This window comes from Microchirus variegatus (assembly GCF_963457635.1).
Source record: "Microchirus variegatus genome assembly, chromosome: 23".
NCBI lineage: Eukaryota > Metazoa > Chordata > Actinopteri > Pleuronectiformes > Soleidae > Microchirus > Microchirus variegatus.
Window position 1 is genome coordinate 19,118,182 of NC_139824.1, and position 17,726 is coordinate 19,135,907.

Sequence of the window (17,726 nt, forward strand, 5' to 3'; positions counted from 1 at the left end):
TCTGCAATTTCTGCAGAGCCTCATGGAGCTTCTGATTTTCATTTCTCAAATGACTGATCTCCTGCTGGTCTGCCCATGATTTCCGCAGAGCCTCATGAAGCTCTTGATTTTCATTTTTCAGTTGGTTAATCTCATGCTTGTAAGTCTCTAATTTCCACAGAGCCTTCTGATTCTCATGTTTCAGATGGTCAATCCTCTGTTGGTCAGCCTCTGATTCCTGCAGAGCCTCGTGAAGCATCTGATTTTCATCTTTCAGACTGTTAATCTTTTGCTGGTCAGAGCATGATTTCCGCAGAGCACCATGGAGCCTCTCGTTTTCAATTTTCAGACGGTCAGTCCTCTGTTGGTCAGCCTCTGATTCCCGGAGAGCCTCATGGAGCCTATGATTTTCCTTTTTCAGACGATCAATCTTCTGTTGTGATTTTCGCAGAGCCTCATGGAGCCTCTGATTTTCATTTTTTAGACGTTCAATGCTGTGTTGATCAGTCTCATTCTCCATTTGTGTACTCTAGTCCTTTCATAAAACAATATTCAACAGTGTGGTTGGTTGGTAGAGCTGTGTTTTAGTTTTTCATGTAGTAGAATCAAAGGAGAAGATCAAAGGCAAGACAAGGCAATCTGTTAGATCACTGCATTCTGTGACACTGAGGGCAATGACAGTAGTTGTTGTTGGCAAGAGAACTTTGAACTGTGACAGAGGACCTTAAACTGTGATACTAAAAAGAGGAGTTTATGGTGTCTTGGACTAGGGAGGCACTCCTCTACAGGGATTCAAGGCTGGAGAAAAATGTGGTCAACTGCTGCTGAGATGCGAGCTGGTGACCGATCGCCCCCCAGCTTGGTCACCAGGGTGAGGTTGATGTTCTAATAGACCCCAAACACCTATTAGATGTTCTATATCTCAATAGATATAGAACTGTGATAAAGAACTTCAAACTGTGATAAAGAACTTCTCACAAACCTTCAACTGTTTCATACTTTCAGCTAGAAGCTTCATTCAACTGTAATCTGAAGTATGATGGTTTAAATTTGATTCTTTAAGCAGACATTTTCTGACTTTATACTGGATGTGTATGTGGCTGATGGTGTACGCCATCATCACCAATTAATGACTGGATAAGTTTGAGATAAACTGTGTTGTTTCACATAAACGGTTTTCAAAGTGATGCTTTCAACCAATTTTTATTAGATTTTTTTTTTTTTTTTTTTAAATGGGGACCCACTGTCAGCTGGTATCATCCAATAGGAGCCTGGTTGCAGGCAATGCCTCTGTACCTCCAGTTGCAAAACATCAACATGGCCAAATAGCAAATCTGGGGGCTTTAAAACAGTGGCACATAATTCTTACTGGTAACTTACCAGCTGCCCCTTGAACACTACAATGGACCGTGTGACATTTATGTATACATATACATATACATATACATATACATATATATTGTTCACTATGACTTCCGTATAACTTCCTGTACTGAAAGACAACCCACAGTTTTGTCATAAATCATTACTGTCCCTTTATATTGAATAGCTGTTTACTGTTATTTCCTGGTAAACACACAGTATTGGACCAATTTATGAACATGACAAATACTGACATTACACTTTTGAAACCACTCAAGCTCACTGCTTTATTACAAAATGTATAGAAATGATTCCTCTGGAGCAACACTGGTCCAAGGTTTCAATTATTCCTCATATTAAAGATGATGAGTTTAACAGGTAACAAGCAACGGCATAGTTTTTTATTTTTTATATTTATTTTTTTTTGTCCCCCTTCTAGAACATGTCCTGCTCCTCTGGCTCACAATGAACACATACAGTTGCTCTGCCAGATAATTAAATGTCTTTGCCGGCAGTTATTCGTAGGCCTGACTGCCAGAGTTATGCAAATTGTGATTTTCACACAATACATTGACCCTGCTTTCCTAGAATATTCTCAGTGGTATATCAGGGGGTGATATATACAGTACATAATTATACAGAGCCCAACTGTTCTGCTCAAAGAGATTATTTAGCCACTGCAAAGGAAAACCAATGGGGGGGGGGGGTGATAATTGTGTATGTGCCATTTCCTTGCTTTTTTAGAGTCACCATCCTCTCACAGCGAAGACCTTTAGCCGAGGTCATGCTCAACACGGTAGCTGCGGGACTGTTCTCAGCAAATCATGAATCGTCCTCTTCATTGCAGGCATAAAAGCACTGAAGTCAAGAGAGTCAGCGAGCAGTCGGAGGAAGAAGCAGAACACTTTTTTAATCAAATAAAAAAACAGTTTCTCTTGCCTCCCCTGGAGGATTAAGTCCTACACTGCTTCAAACTTGTTAAACCACCACGCTTTAGTGAACCAGAGGAGCAGTGAGTGTGTCAGCCCGTCTTTGTCCAGAGGCATCACCAAACAATGCTGCTGCTGAGGATATGGAGGCTGAGCGGAGCATGAATGACACACTTTTCATGAAAAGTATTAAGTCCTTGAAACATTGCGTGAAAAAGAGAAAAAAAATTGAATTTCTGCCCTGACACCAAAGATGTAATCCTTGAGATTTGCCTATGCTTATTTGTGAAACACACAAATTATTCTAAAGGTGGATTTTTGTGATTTTATTTTTTCATTTGAAGGTCCAGTTTGTCACATTTACAAAGTGAATGCTTCTCATTAGTATGCATAAGTGTGTAATGGGTTAAAAAAACACATTCATTTTTCTAGATTTTTTTATTGATTTTCAACAAGATACAGTGTTTCAGATCTGGTGATCATGTTTGTAGTGCACACATACAATTAAAATAAAGACGTTTATTTACACCAAAGTGAATACAGACACATACGATGGTCACAAAGATGTATCTGTTTCACAGTGGTACGGTCATATGGGTTGATCCATGTAAAATAGAACAGGAAAGGTAAGACTTGATTATGGCTGAGACCTTGAGTTCTCCAGGTGATTTTCATTGGACCATATACCAGAATTCCCCTTTAACAAATGGTTAAATTAGTTTTTCTCTTTGTCTCCAGCTGACTCTCAGAGCAGGGAGTTTGCACAAAACCTGAAGCACGCCTTCAACGATGAAGAGGCAAAAATAATCCTTGGGCTTCAGTTTGTTCTTCTTTGTTTTGTTTTTGTGTGTGCGTGTATTTACACACATTCTTAATAATTTATTTTTTAATTGTTATGCTTTGTTCCTTAAAAAGTCAAATGATTTACGTGGCATTTATTCCTTGTAATTAAAATCTAATTTAAATTATGTTGAAACCACTTAAAGTTCTATTTTGCTGTTTGAGAACAAAAGCTTTGTGATGAGCAATGCCTTTAGTTGTGTCTCTGTGTGGTGGTTCTGCTTACACACAACTCTAATGAAGTCTCAGATCTGGCTTAGGGGATCCATCCCAGTGCTTTCTCCTTTAATAAGACAAGAAGGATGCCAATTATGGGCCCTTTGCTGTGGATTCAACTCCCCGACCGCCCCTTTAAATTGGACGCTTGAGTTGTCGATGCCTCGTCCACAAAGCGCAGAGGCAGGGTGGGTGGGGAGACAGGAAATGGGTTTTAACAGGTGAACAGTACAACAAGCTGCTTCTGTTTGGAAGGTTACAGTGAAATGTGTTGTTGATCCATCGTCAGTCATCAGGGTCCGGAGCCTTGAGTGAAATGGGCAACGTTACAAGAGAAGAGGAGCTAATGGATTCTTAAAAACAGCATTAGGATGCTACAGACATAGTGGAGGTCGATCACACTGGAAATGATTTACTGATGATCTATAGATGGATGTTTGAATTTAGCTGATGGGACACAATCTTCAAAGCTCCTTAGTAACAAATAGCTGAGGCTATGTGAAGTGTGTATGCTAGGAGCATGGGTAGTTCCATCATTTCATGGTTAAGGTATATGAAAAGAAGTAATAATACCACTTAAAACAAATACATCAAAGGATGAAATAATACCTACAGGTAGGTCAGCGAAACATTCATTGAAAGATGTGCGATAGTAAATGTGCTGCACATTGATTGGTGTGAATGAATGTGAACATATGAAAGGCAAAACTATAGTGTAAACCAGCTGAGTGGCATAAATACAGACCATGAACCATATCTCCTCTACCAGGTGTTGTCAGTTCAGTGTTACCCTCATAAATGAATACATTTAGAATAGCATTAAAACATAACATCCTTTGCAAAGTCTGATTTCAAAGTGGTTTCAAAGTAAAGATGACAAAATATCCCTGTCCTATCCACTCTGACTCACCTGGAACCTTAAATAAGTGTTTGTTCATCCTGGTGCAGTAAGTAAAAGAACAGGTGATCGTTTTCTTCGTCTTTAATATTTAATATTCACAACGTGCTTAACAGGCAGCAATTAAAACAGAAAAGTCCAAGGACAGGTCACAGAAAAGGTGATGGGGTTTAGTTAGAGTTTTAAAAGGCAGCTAGTTCTTTGTGTTTGTTATTCTGGGCCGGTTTCACCCCAAAGTTGAGTTTAAGTAGCTGTGAGTTTTGAGTAAACACATATTATGTGTTAATGATCTGCTGTCTCTGTCTTCTCCCTCCTCATTTCCAGATTCCTGGGTTTCAACAGAAGGTAAAAATTAAAATTCCGAAAATGAATAAAGAAAATAGCTCATATTCATCGTGCAACAGGGACTGAACTAAGACACGTTACCCATAATTGATCCTGACCGACTGCTGTAGATCATATATTAAGGATGTGATTACATTCAGCTCTTCTCACAAGACGAGTGGACTCACAAGATCAAGCTCAGACTTTAACGCATGTTTTTGAGAAAACTTCAAAGACAAAAAATACATTTTATTTAATTCAAAGACAGACTGAAGTATGTATGAGGAAGACATGAACAATATGGAAGCACCGAACAAGGTTTCCCCAGGGAACTGCATCAGCTACAGCAGAGGGAAAAACTCTTTCTGTTTCATTTCGTTCAGAGGGCCACATCGATGTAAATGAAATAATATAATACTAATAAAAATAATAAGAATAATAAACCCATCTTCATCTGCAATTTTAAATGGAATTAAGTGTCGGCTGAGATATTACAAAGTTAACAGAGGACATATTTTATTTATTTTTGGCCTATATGTAAATGTATAAATGACTCATTCTTGACAAAAGGCAAAAGAGCTGTGTGTGTGTGTGCGCACATTTGAATAGTGTGGTTTGTAAACGGGTTTGGGCTTTTAAAAAGCTGTCAATCAAAATGTACTTGTCAGGCTCGGGCCGAATTCTGTCGGGCCTAACTTTTAAGGCCAATTACAGCTCTAGCGGTTAACAAAAAAGCACCAGGTACCAGGTACTACCCTGAAAGGAAATCAAACAACTACAAAAAACATGTTCACAAGCAAATAATGTTACTACACGAGCGCAGATATTAACATACGACCATCCTAAAGATGCTCACACATATATATTACACAACCACAGGCAGTTCAGACAGTGAAGAGTAACAGTAACAGTCCAATACTGTCCAAAAACCCCACATTTCACATAAATATCTCAATAAGCAAATGTCAAAGAAAGATAGACTGTTATTCTTTCTTTTGGGAGCAGAATATTCATTAAAGTTGGAGCATTATAGTTTTGAAATGGTTGATTTGTAAACACATTAGCAAAAGCTTGTTTGTTTAAATGATGTCAAAAACACTTTGTCGGAGTGAGGTCAATAAACTCAAGAGAAAAACTGGTGGTGATTCATGTGTGATAAATGAATAAAGATGAATTATGAACAATGTTGTGTGAAATCAAATACACAAACATACATATGGAGTTCAGTAAGAGCATCACCTTGGTTTAGGACATAAAATGAACGCAATCACAGCTGGTCTTTGTGAGGTTAGAGGTGTTCAATGACCTAACTTAAGAGAAAGGTGAAGCTTTGTATCTTTGGGAAAGAAGAGGATGATGTTAAACTCTGACTTTACATCAACAAACAATATATTTTATTTGCATTTAGCACAGAAAGGAAAAGTTAGACAAAAACAACAAGTGTGAAAGACAATTAAAATACAATCAGAGGACCTAATAGCAACGACCTTAAAAGTATTTTGTGGGTTTATCAAGGAAATACCAGGCTGCTCTGATGAATGTGTATTCATCATCTATGTGATCCCATGTCTGACATGTTTGCAGTGAGAGTAGATAGTGTTTACGGATCTGAGTCTCATCAGAACAGACCAGTTATCTAAAACAGGACTCACTGCCGTTCACTTGCTCTAACACACATGATTCAAATGGTCAGATCAAACACAAACGAAGCCTGATGGCTCTTCATTTGAATCAGGTGTGTGGACTCTAAAAGGTCTAAAGCAAAATGACACATTTGTTATACTGTGTTTTTGCAGATGGAGAGTTTATCATTGTTTTACTGGAGCCACTCATCAGTGTGTGGTCGCCTCAATAATGAAGCATACATTTTCAGCAGGAGACTGATCTGGACTGCAGAATGAGAGCTGCTGTTGTCACATGTTCACTCATTGATCACAGTCTGATTTTCTGTAAAACAAGCGTGGACTTTCTGTCCATCTCAGATGAGACACAGACAGCTCAGTAGCATTTATGTGCTAAATGGATGTAATTATACAGTTTGAGGTTGCTTTTCATAAAGCAGCAGTGGACTGTGTTAAGTGATAATGATTTCCTATCCCATGTGCCGATGTCCATCACAGTAGTGAGAGAGTATCGTATGAAACACCCTGAGGGTTTGATGTTTACACACATTCAGCAGCCGTTCACACACAGATTTTCCATGACTTCCTAAATCTTTTCTCAATATTATGAACTGAACACACACACATATATAGCTTTAGGTTTTAATAAAGTTTTTTTATAATTAGGATCTGCAGGCCACCATGCATATTTTGTGTTATCACATTAGCATGCTATGCTAATTATACCATGCATCACCAGGCTGTCTTGAGTTAAGTCCTCCAATGATTCAGCTTTCCACACCTCGCCTCTGTGCTCCCGAAACTCAATTTCACAAAACTATGAGATATTGATTTCATATAGATGCGGTCATGTCTGAGCTGTTACATTAAGACTCGGTTAATCTGAGTCCCACAGAAAGAAGTGAATGTGGTGGCCATCAGCCATAAATCTACACCTGCAAAAGTCCTCCCACTGCAGCTCCGACACTGCTGATGTATTAAAAGCAACCAGGCGTAAACTTCTCTTGGGGAAGTGCAGCTCAAACCTCCCTCTTGTTTGGGTATGTAAAATCAGCTTGTTACATGTGTATCAGCCTAATCTCAGTCACTGAACACAAACAGCATTATGTGCAGAACAATACCCAGACCTCCATGACCTCTGAAAGAGGGACACTTAACGTAGCTTAGCAACCACAATAGCAGCCTTGTATATGTGGTTCACAGAGTTTCACACTGTTACTCCAAGTCTGGTGGACATGGTGGTGATTCTGAAATAATACACTGGCACTAGCAAGACACAGTTCATCTGTGTTGTTCATGGCAGTGCCTTGTGAAGGCTGGTTACACTGGTGCTACATTCTTACTGCTATGCTCATTCATTCATTGTAATCTACATGGGGGTCGTGGCGAGCTGGAGTCGATCCCATCTTTATGTGTCATTTAACTCTAACCCACCTGACACAAGACAAGGTGAAGGAGTGTACAGGTGACAGGGCCCTAACCCTAAGCCCACTCTACATGGGGAGAATTATGCAAACTCCACAGAAAAGACCTTCTTCAAACTGGGATTCAAACCAGTGGCATTATTGCTGTGAGGCAACACTGCTAGCCACGATCCTGCCATGTGGCCCCATAGTAGGAACAGTCATGTTTTAAACCTATTACTCCTTATAGCCTGACCTGATCCACCTGTGGTCATGCAGTGGACAGTGAGGACCTGATTAGCGCTGCTTGCAGCTCTAGATTGGATTTTATAATGAGCGACTAATAGAATAACATGGCTGCTCTTGGTGCATAATAATAGGCTTAGATGTTCCACATTCAGTAAGCAGCAATAATTGCATTACCAATACACTCATTAGCCAACTCACAGACTCCCGTCGCTTTGACTTTTTCACGTGTAAAAGTATATTCAAATTAGAGCGACCACTGCAGAAAGAAAGAAGCCTTTATCTAATGCTGTGGCTTCACGACCACACTGCCTGCCTTTCCAGGGAAGGATGATAGAGCCCGACAATCTATCACAGAGAATACTAACCACTTTATCCCAGCAGAGTTGAAGAGGTGAACTATTTCCCCCGAAGGAATTCTTTTCTGAAGGCTTTAATATGGATGAAAACATTCATCCTTTTTTGAATTGCTGGAGGATATCGAGAGTATCGATTTGGCAGGTCTGAATGGACAGCCATGCTGAGGCTGTCCTCTACAGCTGCAGGGAGGATTACCTTGAATACTGAACACGTCTGTTTCACAACAAATAAAGTTTCATTTAGTCCATGATGATTGTTTTTAATGAATGAGAATGTAGATAAGTGGGACCCCCTCAGTATTTTATGTGAGGTGAATGGTGGTTGGTGAAAACCCTGAGTAGCTTTTAATTACAGAAGTAGCTGCAGTTTGTTTTTAAACAGGAATATAACACCTTGAGATTAAAAATCTAAGTGTCCTGACGAGACAAGCAGCAGTTAATGCAGGTTCAGGTATTGTGACGGCTACTTTTCTCTCTGACTTGGTTAAGGTTAGAGTTACAACCCTCTCTAAGCCCTGGTTTAGGTGTGCTTGTGGGTGGAGCATCCTTCACAGCTGATCAGCTACACCAGCATGCTGTTCCTGAATTAAGGGTTAGGGTTAGGCCTTACACAGTTACTGCACTGCTCCAGTGAGCCACATTCATCACAAGTCTTTTACTCCCCTTTGTTGATGTCGGCGGACTGTGACGTTCACAATAACAGTCATTTTGATTGATTTGATAAGAGTGATTTATTTTATAATACTTAAAATTTGTTTTATTATGAATGGGTAACCCTAACCTGCTGCCCATCCACGTTTAGTTAGGGTTAGGTTTGACCCAGAGGAGGAGGTGGAGCTGAGAGGACGAGTGTCGGCTGAGTCCTGACCTCCACTGCAGTCACATGGAGTCTATGCAGCTCATTATAGTAGCATTTCTGCTATTGAACAAAAGCAGGTGCTAAAAATGACTGTAAGTGATTTCTACACTCGGTCGCTCAGTCTTCTTATCATGAATAATTACTTCAAATGAGCACTCTGCAAAGAACTGAGACAGGGTGCCTATTTCTATGCGGTGTTCATTTATTACATTATTTTAACCTCTTTTTTTCCCTTCACTTGTCCACCGACAACACAGCTTAACAAGTGACAGAGATACATCTATCACAGCGGCGCTGATAAATGTAGAGGAGGATCTGCTGCAGCTGAATGTCAGAGGAAGACGTCAGAAAATTCATGCCAATTAGTGACTCTCCATTGATCGCTCACTGCTTGAAGACAAAAGCTCACCAGGACACTTGTTCATGACAGTAATGCTTATGTTTCCTGAGTAAAGTTTGCAAAAACATCGCTCAGCCATTGTGAGCCCTGTATCTCTGTGTGGTGTCGTTTCTGAGATCAACAACAGGATTATGCAAAACACACTGAGGTTCATCAGCCTTTTAAACTGCTACAGATTTGAAATAATAACATTTTATATGATATATCTATTAATCATCAGTGGATATCTGGGTAGACATATGAGCAATATTTACAGTATTATACTATTGAATGTATTTATTCAATAGTGGTACAGTATTGAAATATTACAGTATTGTAAAGCAATATTGAAGAGAATGGTTGATGAGATGAGAAGGTACAATAGGGCTCATGCTAAACTTTATATTCTCTTCTGTTGTGAAAGGGTTTGTGTGTGTGTGTGTGTGTGTGTGTGTGTGTGTGTGTGTGTGTGTGTGTGTGTGTATGTGTGTGTGTGTGTGTGTGTGTGTGTGTGTGTGTGACCATTATCACTTTTCGTGTTCTTGTTCCCTTCTGCAGGGGGCGTGGCACACCTGGTTCCCATTACTCATCCACAAATGCCGCATCTCCGATGCGAGGCTGGCCATTTTATTGAGTTTCATTGTGTCTATGGATTATTTTTAATTATTGGCTTTTTTCCGAGCTGCCACGCCTTTGGCTTCTTTTAATTTCTCGTTCATCTCATTCCAAGCCTCCTGCGACCTTCACCTGCCTTTAGATTTTGAAAAGTAAACTCTATTTTTCATTGTTTTGTATCTGCTTTGGGGTCTTAATAAGACTTAATATGTTCAGTTATAAAGGGTATTTTCTAGGAGCAAGTGTTAGTGTCAATGACAGTGACTTTGTTTATCCTGCTCAGCACACAGTGTCAATTAAACACACAATGTACCAAACTGTGCAGTATGGCAGAGAGAGGATTCAATAACATTTGTGCTTCTTTTTCAAACTAATAATGTCAGCATGCAGCACTTTACTGTGTTGAGTTCATCTTCTTCATTGAATTTATTGCTGGGCTACATTGTGTCGCGCTGGTATGAGGTCATGCTATTTATGTAGCTGATACAGCTATCACCATCTGGTCATCACAAGCCTGATCAAACAGGACACACTGTACCGTACCGTTGTTCCACTTGCAAAACTTCCTCGAGTAAGAAATAAATTAGATAAAAATTAGTTATCTAATTTTTCTGTTATTTTTGTTGTTGTTTATTGAGAAGCCAAAAAGTGTCACTTTGTTGTTTAGACTGCAGAAATTAAAGTTTAGTTGTTTGGATGTAAACAAGATCTTTGGTTAAAGGGTAACCATATTTTCAAACCTCCAAACTGCGACCCTTTAAGTTCTTCACAAAAACAAAAGCTTATCTCTAACCTCTGTATACTGTACATGTTTCTTCATTCGAACCTCAGTATTAATATGTTCTCTCCTAAAATCTTCAGAGCTGGAACTCTTGACATCATCGTCTCGTTTCTGTTATTCTCTACATGGCAGACGATGGATGCTCAGCACCAACAAGATTAAAACCTGGCAAATGTCCCTGAGTGGCACTCACTGTAACTCTACTAGACATTTCTTAAATTCAATCAAGATGGACTTAAAGATTCATGATCCCTTACATGATTGCTAATGTGACAGCCATTCAAGTCGCCTAATAGCCCTGTAGTGGGAGAGAGAGCAAAGCTCTTCTAAAGGTAGGCTCGCAGCTGAAGAACAACATTGCACCTTACAAAGCCCCTTTGAAAGAGAAATACTTAAATCATTCTAAAGGAATCAATAAACTAATCTGAGACTTTTAAGAACTCCTTAGGTTTTCCACAGTCACACTCACGAAGCATTTTGAAAGTACTAATTGCTTCTTTGTGTTTCACAGAATAGATGGTGATGTTCAGTGCAGTGAATTTGAGTCAAGGCTGTGATTGAAATTGTAATCGGGTGGCATGGTTTAGCAAAGCTGTTGCTGCTCAGCAATATTAAGTTGTGTCGTACTCTGTATACTTCAGATCAAATGATCCCATTAATTTACTCATCTATAATAATTGTTTACTTCATCTTAGTGGTATCACATGTGCAAATTGTGGCTTGAAGAAACTGTTCTTTGGTTTGTCTGTGATACTTGCAGTGAAACATCCGACAGCTCATTTTCATTCCTGTGAAGTAACCTCGTTTGACCTTTGTGAAAGCTGCGTGAGTGCGTGCACAGCCTCACCTTATCAGCAGCCTTGTACTGGCTGCTGTTCATGCTAAGGTTTAGCAGTGGCTGTGCTGTCGTAGCTGGACTTGGATGCAGAGCACAATGGTGGAGAACTGGTTAAAAGGGTGTGCATGGCTGATAGTGGAGCCTGGTGGCAATCAAATGTAATGGAACAAGCCTGGGGATCAATAGAAGTCAGTGATCACAGACAGACAAAGGTTGTTTAGTAGCAGGCAGCACTAATTGAAATCAATGGTTAATCTGATGACAGTTCTCAACCTTTACACCTCTGAGGATTCATAAAGAAGTAGTAGAGCCGCAGACAGACTGCTGCCTCTGTGCCATTACTTTTCTCCACAATACCTGTTTTTTCTGCTGATTCACACTTTCTAAGATGCCTAACTAAGCCATTCAGCGAGGTTACATTGCTCAGGATCAATACAGAGGGTGTTTGAACACTCTGGCTTTAATGGTGATTCTGCTCTCTGTAGTGAATCATCAATAGAAGTGTCCAGGTAAATAAAATATGCATGTGGACATGTATACTGCACATGGAGGGACATTCACCTTCTGACTGAATCATTCACACAGAGAATACTGTCAAATGAGGTCATAGAATTTACATTTCATTCACATAGATGAGTCAGGGCAATTGACATCAAATACAATACATTACAATTGAACCCAATTTACATGTGTAGCACCCATAATATGGTGGATAATTGATTATGAGGCCCTGGGCCATTTTCTTTGGAGGTTTTAGCCTTGAGAGAAAGACATTTTAATCACCAGCTGTCGATATCCACTCAGACCATATGGTCACTGGAAGAGAGATTTTGATGAAGTGTCACAAGCAAATGATCAAGAAAACGTCTGATGTTCAATGACATGCAATGCAACTTCACTTTCAATATGGAGATGTTTCTGTGGATGATAACCACAGGAAAAGGTTATCCCTAACCCTTAATACTGTCAAAGGAGTTACATGTACCACGTTTATTGTATTAAGTCATAACAGGACCTGAATGGCTACACTGATCACAATCACCACCACCAATATTCACGTTTCATGTAAATGATGTTTATGTGGTCGGGGCAGGGTTGTTACCCAGATACACAAAGGGAGGCTTGTGTCAGGATGTATGCAGCTCAATGTAAAGGTGAAAACCACATGATCTGAGACATCGTACTACAGCTGTATCTGCTATAATCATGTCGATCTGTTGAATTTTACGTCCTAGTCTAATCTAATCTAATTTTTACAGGTGACTTTTTTCCTTTTTCTTTTCTCTGATATAAAATGGTCACATGACAATGTCCATAAACCTAATGAAATGTACAAACTCTTTATTTAAGAATACACTATGATAGTATATATTTGTTATGATGGTAATGAAATATTTCAGTTAATAGCTTGATAAATGTAATATCAATTATCCTCCCACAGAAATGTTTTCATCATATCATTTTATCTTCTCTTAGCTTGAGCTGCTGTCAAGTGTCATGTTAACAGTGGACTTGAATGGTTGTAATCTATAGCAACCTTTAGGAGGAAAAACACTCATGATGTTTATGTATGTTCTGCATTCAATGAGTTATTGTTGACCCTGACACCTTTGCTTTATTCAAATGTAGCAGTGGTTAACTTGGTGGGCGTAAGATCATTATTGACATATAAGGCGCTTAAAACCCAGTGGCACAGAATAAAAAGTGAGATGAAACTGTATTGATTGCATTTTAAATGAGTTCTGCAAGTGTTGTGGTCCATTGTTGTGTGGGTGGACCGTTTTGGTCCATATTAGTCTGAATCAAAGCACTCATTTATTTATATGAGGCACAGTCTTTTGTCTCTTCGTCATCAGAAAAGTAATATTTTCAAACACAAGAGATTTCATTTTGCAGGAGCTGTTGCTTGGTGACAGCTTGTCTTCACAAGGTCCTTGGTAAACTACAAAAGAGAGATGTATACAATACTATCAAAGTAGCCGGTGCTTTCTTGTCTCATTTAAAATCAGAACAGTGAGTCTGTATTTGAACAATGCTTTTATTCATGCACGGACACATTCCCTGATCCCTCTGCTTAATCCTGCCATTGGCTGGGACAAGGACACATTGACAGTTTAAGACCCTTTCCCTCAAACACCCTTAAATGGTCCTGTTGAATGATCACACTATAGTCTATGGGAATTAGAGACTGATGTTTTATATATAAATTGGCATGTAATAATCATCCAGACGAGTAAACATACTTTCAAAAAGTATGATATTCTTCAGCTGCACTTAAGTTCCTTTCACTATATTTGTGTAGCGTTGAGTGAGAGTGGAGATGAACACATTCATTTAAATTAACAATAAAACTTAAAATATGGCACTGCAGCATTAGAACAGACTGTGTGTGTGTGTGTGTGTGTGTGTGTGTGTGTGTGTGTGTGTGTGTGTGTGTGTGTGTGTGTGTGTGTGTGTGTGTGTGTGTGTGTGCACACTAGCTGTAACAACACATACATTAAGAATCAGAGCAGGATCACTGAAGTGTGATCGTCTGTGAAGCATCAGCCGGTCTTTGCCTTAAATGACGAGGTCTGATCTGATGACACACTTATATAATTATTATTAATAACGGTGTGAGAAGCAGCTTGTCGTCCTTGCACAGAAGATGTTTCTTTTAGAAAGTCTAGTAGATTATTAACTTGTCATATTATTCAGTGCTTGTTGTGCACTGAAATAATTTTGATCATGACCTTTTGTTCCATTTAATTTACCCACTGTTGCCATATTATCAGCAATTTTGCACCACATTGTTCTATAAAAGTAAAAAGTATGAATGTTTTTCTTGGCTGTGACGAGAATGTGTTTTGTTTTTTGTCTTCTTCCTGCTACAGCTGCATTGTCTAGTGGTAACTGCACACTGCGGTGATGAGCAATTGAAAATGCCAGCAGGAAGGTGTGTTTAAAAGAGCTCCGAGTATAAAAGTCTGAAAGCCAAAAATCAGGAAAAGTAATTGTTGAGTCACCGGCACTGATCAGAAAATGCTATCAACCTCCCACAGATGTTACACAATTCTTTGTGTTGTGAGGCAGAAAAAGTCTTGTGCGTTACCCCTTTAACCTTTTCTCAGGGACACAGAGAGAGAGATAATATGTCTGGGATATGCACTGCATTACAGTTAAATACTCGCATGTAATTATAAAATAATTCATGTTCACTGATTTGGTATTGTCGCTCTCGTCTGGCAAAGTAAGAGAAGCGTATATTTCAGAATTATGAAGCCTTCACACCAGGCACAAAGAAAATTGTTGCATGACATTTGTGTTTATAGCTTATTTCAAATAAGCGTCACATTCATGGTAAAGTACAAGGTGTCTAAAGTCTAATTTCTCACTCACTTTCCACCAATCTTTGTGTGTGTGTCAGTGCTCTAGCTGAGGGTGAACGTGGACAAAATACTCCCATGAAAGACAAACGAGGCTCATTCTATTCTATTCTATTCTATTCTAACATGTGGAGGTGCAGCTCTGCTGCTGAACCTTTGCTTCTCTCTGGGAGGATCTTTAGACACATCTGAGCCACTAAAATGTCTATAAGAAATTCTTAGTCCCATTTTGACATGATTTCTATGTACAGCCTGTGTAGCATTTTCTTTTCACTGACTTCCTCTGATGAATTGTACACTGTTGTAATCTTCACATAATGTAATTACTGTCTGTTAAACATAATTGTCTGTGATCGATTGAATGCTAAGTTCTCCACATGCACTGTGTTGAAATAATGTTGTTTTCTTGTGTAGCCAAAGACGCTTCCATCGTATAAACAGTACAGTTTATTATTTATTATTATATGATATTTATTAAAATGTAGCTGCTAACCCGTTAATGTTGGTGCATAAGTGTACAAATAGAATAAAATAGTACAACTCCAGGTACTCTGAGTACTCTAGCAGTGACAGAGACAACATTCTCCCTATTCTTTATGTACCGTCCAAATGAAAGCATTTAAAGTCTTTCACTTTTTGAACATATGTTCAAATATATACATATGTGTATATGTGTGTGTGTATGTATATATATATATATATATATATATTGTTTTAACTCTCTGTCCTTGTTCTGTGTGTGCAGGATGATTTCCTTCACCTGTGTTTGATCACCACCAATGAGCAGCTGCATAAAGACCTGAGCTGTTGAGCTGCTCATCACTGTGTTTCTACCTAAACACATCACTGCTGCCTCGCACATGCTTGAGTCTTCTCGTTTGTCTTTTGGAAAACAACATTCTGACTGTTTTTCTTGCCTTAGCTTGGATCTGGCACCAGTGCCACTGCTCCGGTGTCTTCAGTCCATCAGTGCCACACTTTTTCAAAACAACAAAGAAAAAAGAATCAGTTAAATGCGTTATTGAAAAGTATGACCTGGACCTTATTGATACTTTGGACTGACCAATGAGACCCAGTACCAGTGTAATACCAGTTTAGTACCAGTCCTCCATAATCAGGCACAATACAACACAGAGTTGAAACTGCATGGTCTCAGTTACAGATTGTCTTTTCTGTGGATGATGATCACAGAATGACTCTGGAGTGGAGAGTGAATGCTTGTTTGTCTCTGAGTCCCTGTGATGGACTGGTGAACCGTCCAGGCTGTGACTCCACCTATCGTCCTAACGTCAGCTCAGATTGTCACAGCGCCCCCACGACCCTGATGTGGAGGATAGAGTGGTAGGAGATGGACGGATGACTCTCTGTAAACAATTACTGCAGCAGAAGTATAATTTGTTCTCTACCTGATAATTAGTGAACAATGACAAGCGCTGTAAGAAGAATGTATATCCGTGGTCTTTTCACTCAAAGACCTCCCTCATGACACTTCTAACCTTTCTACTTTTAATCCTTTGTAAATGTGAAAGTTTGTGAGTGCATGTGTTTGGTGTGTGCTAGAGAAACGCCTGTGGGCACCAAGATTCTTGTGGGTGGTTATTTCTATAACTGTCACCAATGTCGACATGCGTCGACTTTACTGAGGAGTGAAAGTCTTTTCATGTTATTTAGCACAGAGTCGTCAGGTTGTTCCTGAGATCATGCTGCTAATGGAGACCTAAATACACACTGTATGTGTTATATACATAGTTTACAGTATGTTCAAATATTTATGGTGCATTTTGCTTTAATATAAACATGTTTTCAACCATTTTAGTACAAGTTATTTTTTATATATATAATTGTATTCATCATCTTTTTTCCCCTTGTTCTTTATGAAGCCACTCTCTGATTTAAGGACAGCAGTCCCTCATCTAATCAGGGTTTCAGACTGTAGTGATGTCCAGGTCCAGCTGGATGAGCAGTGTTTAACTGCAGGAGAATGTGACAGTGACTGTTTTTGCTCACTGGCCTCGAGGTGCTGCTTCTCTTGTGAAATAAACAATCTGTCGACTCCTTCGCTCTAAAAATAAACAGCAAAGAAAATAGGCAATATCTCATCTTTCTGTCGGTGAGTGAGTGAGTGAGTGCATGATCCCTTTGTTTGGGCTCGTTGTCGTCATAAACCACACAAGTCAACACTGATTGGGTGAAATACAACTGAACCCGTGTCTGGATGTTTGACAGACTCTCATTCCAGTTCAGTCACATTAGTATTAAGACATGGAAGTGTGAAGACCTTTTATATTCTGAATAAATCAGAGATAAATGGTACCTGTGTCCTCCTCATTAGAGAGTGGGCTCTGTCAGAGCTCAGCAGATGGCTTTTGCAAAATGAACATTTATTTTCCACTAAAATTATTGATCATATTAGTGAGTTTCTATCCTTCTATACCTAAACAAGTGGGGCATGTGAGAAGATAAAGCTTCTCTTGGTTTTAAAGTGTGTTGTTAATTCAGGAAAAAAAAGCCCCACGTTTTTATAAATAATAAAACAAAAGTTGATTGAGAGACAAAGAGTGATTGGTTCAGAAACTGATGATTGAGCACTGATGTGTCGAACACTCGTGTAAAAGTCAAGGCCCAGGGTCCAAATGTCTTTGCTGCTCCTTCATTGACAAACCAGTTACTTCACCCTTAAAAGAAATGAACAAATGAAATGTGGATTTGAA